This window comes from Dendronephthya gigantea, unplaced genomic scaffold (assembly GCF_004324835.1).
Source record: "Dendronephthya gigantea isolate DGI-Jeju-01 unplaced genomic scaffold, DenGig_1.0 000334F, whole genome shotgun sequence".
Classification (NCBI taxonomy): Eukaryota; Metazoa; Cnidaria; class Anthozoa; order Malacalcyonacea; family Nephtheidae; genus Dendronephthya; species Dendronephthya gigantea.
The window spans coordinates 33,067-44,363 of record NW_021163344.1 but is presented as its reverse complement, the minus strand read 5'-3'; the positions used below and the strand labels follow the sequence as shown (position 1 = coordinate 44,363).

Genomic DNA, 11,297 nt, shown 5'->3' with positions numbered 1-11,297 from the left:
GTGTGGTGTGGAGCCGAATATATATAATAGTTTGCGATGCCACAACTGTTGCATTTCGAAAATCTATGCTGTTGAGATGCAATGCAAAAAATACTCGTGCTGAAACATCGGGTGTAATGTCTGGAGTATACCAATATAATATATATGTTAGTATTGCGTTCTAGACTGCCTCCATGTATGTGAGTATAACAATGGATACATATATTGTACGAGTTCCCCCCTTTAGTAGGTTTTAACTATGGCCACCAAGTCACGCTGAAATGGGAATCTTCAAATGTACCATTTTCTATTTTTCTAACAAGATTTGTAACAGGTTTGTATTTTGGTTTGCTGTTATTGTATTGTCTAGAACAATTAACTTTCCTTCCAGCATCTCGAGTTGTAATATATGACAATGCATGTAATTGCATCTCAACAAAGATCCTGCGTACTTCAAAGTTTTTCTCTTTTTCTCAATTTAACCAAACTGGGTAATGGGAAAATTATCACCGCGTATAGATAGAAACATGCATCATTAACCCTTGCAATGCTGTTCTGGTCACCCAGAACCAAGTTGGTTGAACATTAACAAATTTGTGTTTATTTAATCAAAATAGGTCATGGGAGTTTATCACTACCCAGACATAGAAACATGTATCATTAATCCTTGTAATGCTGTTCTGGTCACCCAGAACCAAGTTGGTTAAACATGATCAAAATTTCTCTCTATGTAACCAAACTGGGTAATGGGAGAATTATCACCACCTATAGATAGAAACATGCATCATTAACCCTTGTAACGTTGTTCTGGTGATCCACAGCTGGTTGGTTAAACATGAACAAAATTTGTCACTAACCAAACTGTGTAATGGGAGAATTATCAGCAGCTATGTATAGAAACATGCAAGAACAATTCTTGTTGAATTATTTTTTTCAAAAACTAAGTTTGCGTCAAAACATTGCATGCATACTGTGATGGTTACCTATACATAGTTTCATCTTGGTCAAGCTAATTTTCCTTATCTTTTCTTAAGATAGAAACTGTTGTATCTTCTATTTAACTAGATAATAAAAGACTTACCAACACCCAGAGATAGGATGCATCATTAACCCTCATAATGCTGTTCTGGCAACCCAGAACCGAGTTGGTTAAACTCGAAAAATAATAGGTGAGGGTAAATCAATTATGATTTTTGTGGCACTTCACTCGATGTATGTAAATTATATGCTCACGTTGCACCAGCATCACAAAAGCGTAGGTTTGATTCCTGCCGGAGGACCTATAGTTGACTCATTTTTCTATCAACTGTCCCTGGCTTCAATTTGAAGTGTGTATAATTCCACTTGAAATTAAGACCCTTTAAACCTCTGGAATTTACCTGCATCGAGTGAAGTGCCAAAAATCATAACTGATTTACCCTCACCTATACTCGGCATTACCATCATATACACATTAGCCACGCTTGCTCTTGTCAGCTACCTCTGTAGCTCAGTGGTAAGAGCATTGCACCGGCATCGCAAAAGCATAGGTTTGATTCCTGCCAAAGGACCTATAGTTGACTTATTTTTCCATCAACTGTTCCTGGCTTGAATTTGAATTGTGTATACCAATTGAAATTAAGACCCTTTAAACCTCTAGAATATTCCTGCATTGAGTGAATTGCAAAGATCATAATTGATTTACCCTTACCTATTCCCGGCATTACCATCATATACACATTAACCACGCTTGCTCTTGTCAGCTACCTCTGTAGCTCAGTGGCAAGAGCATTGCATCGGCATTGCAAAAGCGTAGGTTCGATTCCTGCTGAAGGACCTATAGTTGACTCATTTTTCCATCAACTGTTCCTGGCTTGAATTTGAAGTGTGTATAATTCTACTCAAAATTAAGACGCCTTCAACCTCTCGAAAAATAATAGTCTCTATTTTGTCTAATTTTGTTAATTTTTCCATCTGTAGGTGGTGATTATTCTTCCATCACCCAGTTTGGTTAAATAGAAACAAATTTTGTTCATGTTAGGCCATATTCCCTGGCCGATATTCGTTCAGTTTGGTTGCCCCCCTCCTTCGGGCACTACATTTAATTGACATGAATCTATAGATTTTTATATGCTGAGTTCGAATTTACTTGCTGTCACTCGTACAAACCTGCAGTTTTCCTGTTTTACACGATCAAACATCAATAAATTTCACACCTTCGAAAGTCAATTACCGCCATTTTGTTCCGAGATACTTAATTTACTAGTTCCAGTCTCTCATCTGGGTGTTTTCTGCACAATTATGCATTTTTCGCACGCTTTCCGAGGTTGATATAAAATTAAAATAATTAAAACTCCTCTTTGTTAATTTGCATTATAAAATGTAGTAAAGTACCTAAAGTTAGAGCTAGAATTATTTTGGGGTTGTCTGTGTTGTTTTACCATATCCTGAAGGGGGCGGCATCCACATCGGATTGTTTAATTAACTTTAAAGGTGAAAAACGACAGCTTACATGTTTCACAGAAATATCTTTTAAAAAAGTTTTGACAAGCCATGCTCTGTGGCTATCACTGGATGGTGAGCACAGAGAAATTGCACATAAAACAGCACACATAATGAAAAACCTTGAGAGCTTCAGCTATCCACCAGATATGCTTAAAGATATGCATTACCATCGGACGTGTTATTCGAAATTCACGAATGTCACATTGGTAAAGCACGCTCAAGCAGGGTGTGCGAGAGAACAAGAGACGTCTAAAAGGGCTGCCAGGAATGATCAAGAGGTGGAGGATAAAGATGAGTCAGAAAAATTTTTTTTGAGATCTTCAACGTCACCCACTCTGAATTCAAGACGTCAAGCTATTTTACCACCAGTTTGCATAGTTTGTTATCAAGAGAAAGCATCTTTTGTGGATATACCAGATGTGGTAAGTGTGCTATTGCATTTGGCAAGGTTTTAAATAACCACTGCACTTCATCACACACACAATATATGCAGCCACATACTATAATTTTGTTCACACACAATATTTCATCATAATTAGGAAAGTAACCTATTGAGATCGCTTATTTAAGAGTGAACAGTTATTATAGCAGAGAATATTCGGATTTTGTACAACAGCCACTGGTCTTTTGTGGGCTAGCAATGATTTTGTGCAGCTATAAGTATATGACCGTGTGAATGTTTTAACTATGACAGTGCGCCGAATTACATCATTAAAAACAAACCTCTTGTTGCGCATTATTGCAAAAATATTACGGGCGAAGCAGAAATTAAATGTACCATTTTGTGTATAGTAATTATACTTTTATTCTTCGATTACAAAGAGTACAAAGAAACGCAAAGTAGACAGGTTGGTTTTTGCAGAAACGCTCAATGGTGGAAAACTTCGAGAAGCAGCAATTGCTAGAAACAACCTAAAAATTGTGCTAATTTTGGGTAGCGAGTATGTTGCTCTAGAAGTGAAATACCATAAGCAGTGCTATTAACGGTACACTTCATGCGTAAGGCACGCTGGTCCTGAACAGAAGGAAAAGTATGAATCATGCAAATACGTCAAGTCCTTTGAGTCCCTTTGCGAGTGAAGAATTGGGTTCATTGGTCGCAGAAATTGTTAAAAGAACTTTCAAAGGCGACTAATAATTCCATCCTAGCTATCAAACTAGTTGATGGCATGCATAAATTGTGTGATAAAGGGGGTTTTCACCTAACCAAGTTCACTAGCAACTCACATGCTGTATTACAATCAATCCCTGAAGAGGAACGTTCCAAAGGCCTAAAAACTTGGACTTGGACTATGGAACCTTACCTATTGAACATGCTCTTGGGGTTTATTGGTGTATTGAATCTGATACCTTTGAATTTTGTATAACCCTGAGTTCTAAACCAGCAACAAGAAGAGGTATCCTTTCCACTGTTTCTTCAGTGTACAATCCTTTGGGTTTTGTCTCGCCGTTTGTGTTATTGGCGAAGAAGATCCTCCAAGATCTATGCAAAGAAGAATCGTTGGGTTGGGACAATGCGATTCCACAGCGATCTCAAATCCGATGGTCTAAATGGAAAACCGAGCTGCAAGTCCTTGAGCAATTTAGAGAAATTTTGATACCATCTTGGTTTCGGGAAATAGTTTCACAGCAAATCCATATATTCTCAGATGTAAGCTTCTATGGATATGGCTCAGTAGCGTACCTCCGCCTCCAAGATGACAAAAGGTCAAATTCACTGTGTTTTCTTAATGGGAAAGTCATGCCTTTCTCCAGTGAAAGTTGTTACGATTCCACACATAGAGCTTGTTGCTGCAACTTTGTCTGCCTGTTGAGGACTGTTACTACAAGAAGAATTAGAGATGAAACCTGATACCATAACGTATTATACCAATTCGACAACAGTCCTCTGTACAAATTATTACAAACTGTGTACAAAAAATTACAAACCGTGTACAAATTATCAAAGACTTGACCAATTTAAAGCAATGGCAATATGTAGAGTCACAGGAGAATCCAACGGATTAAGCACCAAGAGGAATGGATAGTCAAACTTTGGTAAATCAACAGAAGTGGATCCAGGATCCAGATTTCCTGTGGCAAGAAGAGAGTATGTGGGCACAACAACCAGATATGCCAGGGGTCACGGATGAAAACGATCCAGAAATTAAGGTAGTTAAATGCTCCAGGGTATCCACCAACCTTCCATGGCAACAGTCAATAAACTGTTTAAAGCCTTTTCAGATTGGCATTGGCTGAAGAAAGCAGTGGCAATAATACTTCGAATAGGTAAATTACTGATGCAACGAATTACACAAAGAAGAGGCTTGGTCAATAATAATAATACTACCTCAAGCGTAAAGAAACAAACTAGCAAAGGAAGAATCCAACACCATTACTACTGTTAATTTCGCTTGAAGAACGAAAGAAGCTGAATGCTGTATCGTAAGGTGTACACAGGCACAAGCCTTTGAAAAAGAAATTCAAGCTATTAAAGTTATCATGGGTTTTGGAGAAAACGGAGATTAAAAATCTAGTTCCATCTACAAGATAAATCCATTTTCCTCCGAAGGTATTCTTCATGTTGGGGGTCGTTTGGCAAAAGCCAAGTTGGCAGGAGCTACAAAGAATCCTATGATCCTACCACGTAAGAATCATATCACAACGCTTCTCGTTTGGCTTATATTCATTGTTAGGTCATGCTGGTCGTCACGGTCATGTCCTTGCAGTCCTGAGAGAGAAATACTGGATAATAAGTGCCAATGCTGCTGTTCGCGAATGTCTCTTCAAATGTGTCACTTGCCGACGAATTCGAGCTCCACCGACAGATCAGAAAATGGCAGATCCTCCTAAGGAATGTGTCAACCCAGCTCCACCCTTTATGTATGTCGGTGTGGATTTTTTTGGCTCGTTTCAAATTAAGGAGCAGAGAAAGGTATTAAAGAGATACAGAGCCCTATTTACATGTCTTTCCAGCAGAGCCATACGCATCGAAGTAGCTAATTCCTTGAACACAGATTCTTTTATACCTGCATTACGACGTTTAATTGCTCGCAGAGGACCTATACAACAAATTCTATGCGACAACGGTACAAACTTTATTGGAGCAAAGTCAAAAGCAAATGGATCATGCTCTTATTCAGAACAAGTTAAATCGAATTGGCATTGAGTGGATTTTCAACCCACCAACTCTCAACTACCTATCCATTAAATTTGTAAAAGCATTGACTCACTTGGAGCCTATATTTTAATAATAGGTTGGCCTACTTCACGTTCGACTACTGACTGAACAAAGATACCTAATTTAAATACTTTGTAATCAATTCCACACATGCCCGCACGATATACAGTTCATATAACAAAACAACAAAAGACATTCTACATACATATATACATATACGCTGCAATCAAATTTAAAACGCATTGCGCCAGAACCACTAACAGACTAACTTATCCCAAACACCAAATATATACAATTGAGTCACAAATTCAAAATCTAAATTTCTGCTTTCGTTAAAATAAACAAACTGCCATTTTTAACACCCGCACACTAAAATGCTAATACACTAATGAAATCTAGTATTAGGACTTTAAACATGTCCTAACACATGTATACTGTCAACAGAACACATACTGTATCTTCTATGTCAAACAGCAAATCTAGTTGAAAAGCAGTTGACAGAGAAGAGTGTACAATGTGATAACTATATGTTAAAAAGCTACAACAGGGAAGGCAAATGTAGCCATCTTACTTATGACGAACTTGTTGAAAATTATCTTGGTAATAATGAGAATATTATTAGGTGGTTGCAAGAAATGGAGATTATAGCCTCGACAGCAGTCTGCCAACAATGTAACAATGCGAAGACCATGATATAGTGTAACAATCGATTGGAGGCTACAAATGGCAGTGTTGTAAAACTGTTGATGGAAAACACCACAAAGTAGAAGCTAGCATTCGGAAAGGGCTTGGTTTGATAACAGTAACATGACCCTAAGTGAAATATTAAAGTTTACCTACTAGTGGTGCATTGGTCTCGACCAAACCCAAATAATGTCTCAGCAGAAACTAAGCCCAAATACAGCTGTTGACTGGTCAATGTTCTGTCGAGAGGTTTGCTTGACAATTGAAAAAAAATTGGAGGTGAGGGGAAAACAGTACAAATAGATGAGAGTAAAGTAGGTAAACGCAAATACCACCATGGCCACTATGTTGAAGGTCAATGGGTTTTCGGAGTTATTGAACAAGACTATCGAAAATGCTTTATCGAAGCTGTTTGAGGATAGATCTGAAAAAACTCTTACACCTCTTGTTCAAAAGTGGATTTTACCAGGAACAATTATAATATCAGATTGTTGGAAAGCACATATAAACCTAGAAAAATATGGATACCTACATAAAACCGTCACAATATGTCAATGAAGATGGCGGTAACACCAACAAAATTCAAGGTCATTGGTGGCAACTGAAAGCCAATCTACCATCCCATTAACACGAAAGTATCATTATCCAACATGTCTCGCTGAATTTATGTGGAGATATATACATAAAGAGCAAGACCTTTTTTGGGTCTTCCTAAATGATGCAAAACAACTTTTTAGGCCATCAATAATGTAAATTAGATACAGCAACTTATTTCAAAAAATAAAATTGTCAATGTTACATCTATTCCTATGACATAAACACAACTCAGTTTCCAACTATAGCCTAAATATTTAACTGAAAACATAAATACAAAAAAATTAACTGTTCCTTGGACTAATTAATCACCATGCAAAAAAACCCTTTAACCAAACTTAACCCCCAACCCTAACCCTAACTCCTTACGTGATTAAAATTCCAATACTTACTAATTCTGCACAAAACCATTAAAATACCGAAATATTAAAATACACACTTCTCATAATAGAACCTTAATTCCAATAATTTGCTAACTTATATTATTCAACGCCCTGTAAAACGACCACTTGAATGACTTTAACTTAACTTTCAATATCCTGGAGTGCAGGTACCCACGTAGCCATGTAGTCAGTCTAAATAATATATTTTTGCATGACGGGTATTCTATAGTTGAACATTATTCTCAACTTTCAACCAACGTTGTCACAACATGGCAATGAAACATTAAAACGAAAAAAATGTCACCCTGATCAAACGTTATTCTCAACTTTTAACCAACGTTGTCACAACGTTGCAATGTAATGTTGATAGAACGAAAATGTCATCTTGAATGAACATTAATCTCGACTTTCAACCAAGGTTGTCACAACATTGTATCACCTGTAGATCAAATGTTAAGCACAAGGTTAAACCAACGTTACTGGAACATCCGAATATAACGTTCAGATAAACTGAATTCCATATCCTGGACAATCAGAGAAAGAAATTGGATGCGAAGTCAAGGAAGTCAATTTTAGTGGATGAAGGGATATAAGTTGTATGATCCTATTGGTCATAAAGTTCTCTGAAGTCGTGATGTTGCATTTCTGGAGAAGAAATTCCATAACTTTTAATTCCATAACTGCAAAGCTCATTAAATTTTGATGATGATTTTAATGTTAAAGTTCCAATCAGAATGGAAGAAATTTGAAGTTATTGATCAAGACGTTGCAGACAATGTAGGTAACCAACTGCCCAATGACCAACCAGCTGATAACCAGCCAGAAGGAGCAACCTTTGAAAATAGATTCATAACTGAAGTCCGCAATATTGGAGAACGAAGAACGCGAAGACCACCTAATAGATTTGATAAGGAATGCTACATAGCAAATTATTTAACAGCAGATATTAACGAGCCTATTAATTTTACCAAAGCTTTTTCTGGATTCAACAAAATGGAAACAAGCTTGTGATTTCGAATTCAACTCTCTAATCGAGAACAACACCTGGGAACTTGTCCTGTTACGCAAAGGAAAAAACATTGTAGGAAGCAAATGGGTGCTTAAGTGAAAAGAGACGAAAACGGTGATGTCCAAAGATACAAAGCTCGACTGGTAGCTCAAGGCTATATGCAAGCTAACAGAATCGACTACTCTGAAGTGTTTTCTCCCATTGTCCTAATTGCTTTGTCAAATGCCAAGGATTGGGATATCCATCAAATGGATGTCAAAACGGCATTCCTAACAAGAAAATTTGGAAGAGGAAATATATATGCAACAACCAGACAGTTATGTGGATATCAACTATTCAAATCGTGTTTGTAAGCTCAAGAAGAACATATATGGTTTAAAACAATCCGCACAATGCTGGAACAATGCAATTGATACATTCCTGAAGTCATGCAAATACCAGCAAATGAAATCAGATCCATGCTTGTACATGAAATCAGTTAAAGATCAGAATGGAATTATCAAATTCGTTATCCTATTAATCTATGTAGACAATATTCTGTTATTTTCCAATGATTTGTCCATGCTAAGTGGAGAAAAGAAGTTTATCGGTTCAAAGTTCAAGATTGAAGATATGGGCGAGGTGAAACACATTCTTGCGATGTTAATTAAAAGAGACAGAAGAAGAGGAAAGATGACAATTAGTCAAACTAAGTACCTGGAAGGAATTCTGAAGCGATTTGGACTTGAACATTGCAAACCAGTTTCAACTCCCTTAGAACCTGGAAAGCATTACTCAGAATTGCCAGATGACGAAAATCCTACCAATGTCAATGAATACCAAAAGCTCATAGGATGCCTAGCATATGCAACGACCACAACTTGACAAGATCTACTGTCAGCTGTAGCCATACTATCAAAGTACATGTCAAAATTGAAGGAACATTGGCAAGGTGCAAAACGAGTGCAGAGAGACATCAAAGGAACTATTAACTATGGATTGGTATTCGAAGGCAAAGATTCGAAATGTTCATTGATTGGTTACTCAGATGCAGATTCCCAGCTAGCACACAACGTTATCTAAACGTTGGCCAAAGGTTGTATTTTGGTTAAGTCATGACTAAACCTTAATACAACGTTCTCACTACGTTGTTTGTCCAGATAAATTTTAGACCAATTTGTATCAATGTTGGTTGAACATTGGATTCAACCTGCCTATATGTGATATGAATAAATCAAAAGGGGTCTACGACAAGGAGTATTCCCAAGTGGGTCACCCATCCAAGTACTAACTTCGCCTAACTTGTTTTAACTTCGGTGATCAGACGAGAACCGGTTCTTTCCAAGTGGTACGGATGTAGACAGACATCTTGTTTAAGAAAACAATAACTTTTGAACGATGAATATTTTTGGGGAAAGTTAAACAAAAATATTCCTCTTTGGCAAATTAATGAGAACATTGCAATCATTTTTTATGAATAAATCAAAAGGGGTCTACAACACAAAGTATTCCCAAGAGCTCAACCATCCAAGTACTAACCTCAGCTGAATTGTTTTAACTTTGGTGATCAGGCGAGGACCGGTGCTTTCCAAGTGGTATGGATGTAGACATCTTGGTTGAGAAAACAAGAGGTTTTTATCTATGAATATTTTGGGGGAAATTTTAACAAAAAAATCCACTAAGGAAAATTAATGAGAACATTGGAATAATTTACTATCAATAAGTCAAAATGGGTCTACGACACGAAGTATTCCCAAGTGGTCACCCATCCGCCCATCCAACTAGGTAGGTAGGAAGGTAGGAAGGTAGGTAGATAGGTAGGTAGGTAGGTAGTCTGAAGGAGATTTACGAATTTTAGACCTTAAAAAACTACAGAAAAGCTTATGGTATTATTTTGTTTTACTCCAGAGCACATTTTCCGACCCGCTAGCAAACCGTAATATTTCACAAATGGCATGTCCTTGTACACACTTCATGTACGATCAGCCATTTCCAAATTGAGCAGGGTACCGGGTCTAATCGCAAAGAAATAAAGTCTGATATCATTTGTCCCTCCAAACAGTCCTTAGATGCTTTGCGGTTTGCGACTAGACCCAGTACCCTGCTCAATTGGGACATTGCTAATGCAAATGTGTTCTTTTAAATTAAAAGTGTGTACCACAAAAGTAAAAGTAAGTAAAAGTTTCACTTATGAACCATGTGTATTTAAAGATATTTCCAGTGTAAACCATATACAAATGTTGTCAGCAATTTTGAAATCAAGCTGATATGAGGTTAATCCAGGCTGAAATCACTGTGTTAATAACCAATTAGATTGCAAGAAATGCCATTGATTTTAAAATGAATACAATAAAAGATGAAATTGCCAATTCCCTCGTGGCTGCAGGTAATGTCATGGCTAGATTCCCTGCATTCATACTTATAATTACCTGTCTTTGCCATTTATTCGAAGAAATATGACAGCTAAAACAAAGATTATAATTATCACAAATTTAGAAAAATTTTGAAAAATTTTAATGGAAATTCAAATAAAGATATCTATTTTAATTACATTCAACGGTTTGAAAATTGTCATAGATAAAATATAATTTTCTGCCTATAAATCTCTAATTTATAGTATGCATTGAGGACGTGGACCGCGTTCAGGACTTAGATTAGAGTTAGAGACCTTTAGATTGACGTTTACGGCAAACCCGAAACCGCAAAAAAACTTTGTGTTTTAACTACACTAGCTTAAAGTGTGCAGCAATTTCGCTAAATTACAAACGTTCTACGTAAAACTCGTGATGATGTGACCCTTCCGAATTCTTTTTTTTGCTTTTTTTTCAGCCGGAATATATCTTCTTGTATCCATTTGCTTGAATGCCCTTGTTTGCTTTCCTCATGTGTAGGTGCATCTTTTGATGGGGCTCAACTTTAATCACTTGACCTCACCACAACCTTTACTTAAACTTTCTGAGGATTCTACAGTTTTCTAAAAAGGTACATACACAGGATGTATAAAAATACTCTAAAAATATTTTGA

At 36.9% G+C, this 11,297-nt stretch overlaps 1 pseudogene; it reads right to left on the bottom strand.

Moving 5' to 3' along the window:
- Window positions 1–9,514: 9,514 nt before the first annotated feature.
- LOC114542087 lies at window positions 9,515–9,634 on the bottom strand (annotated as a pseudogene).
- Between the last annotated feature and the right edge of the window lie 1,663 nt (window positions 9,635–11,297).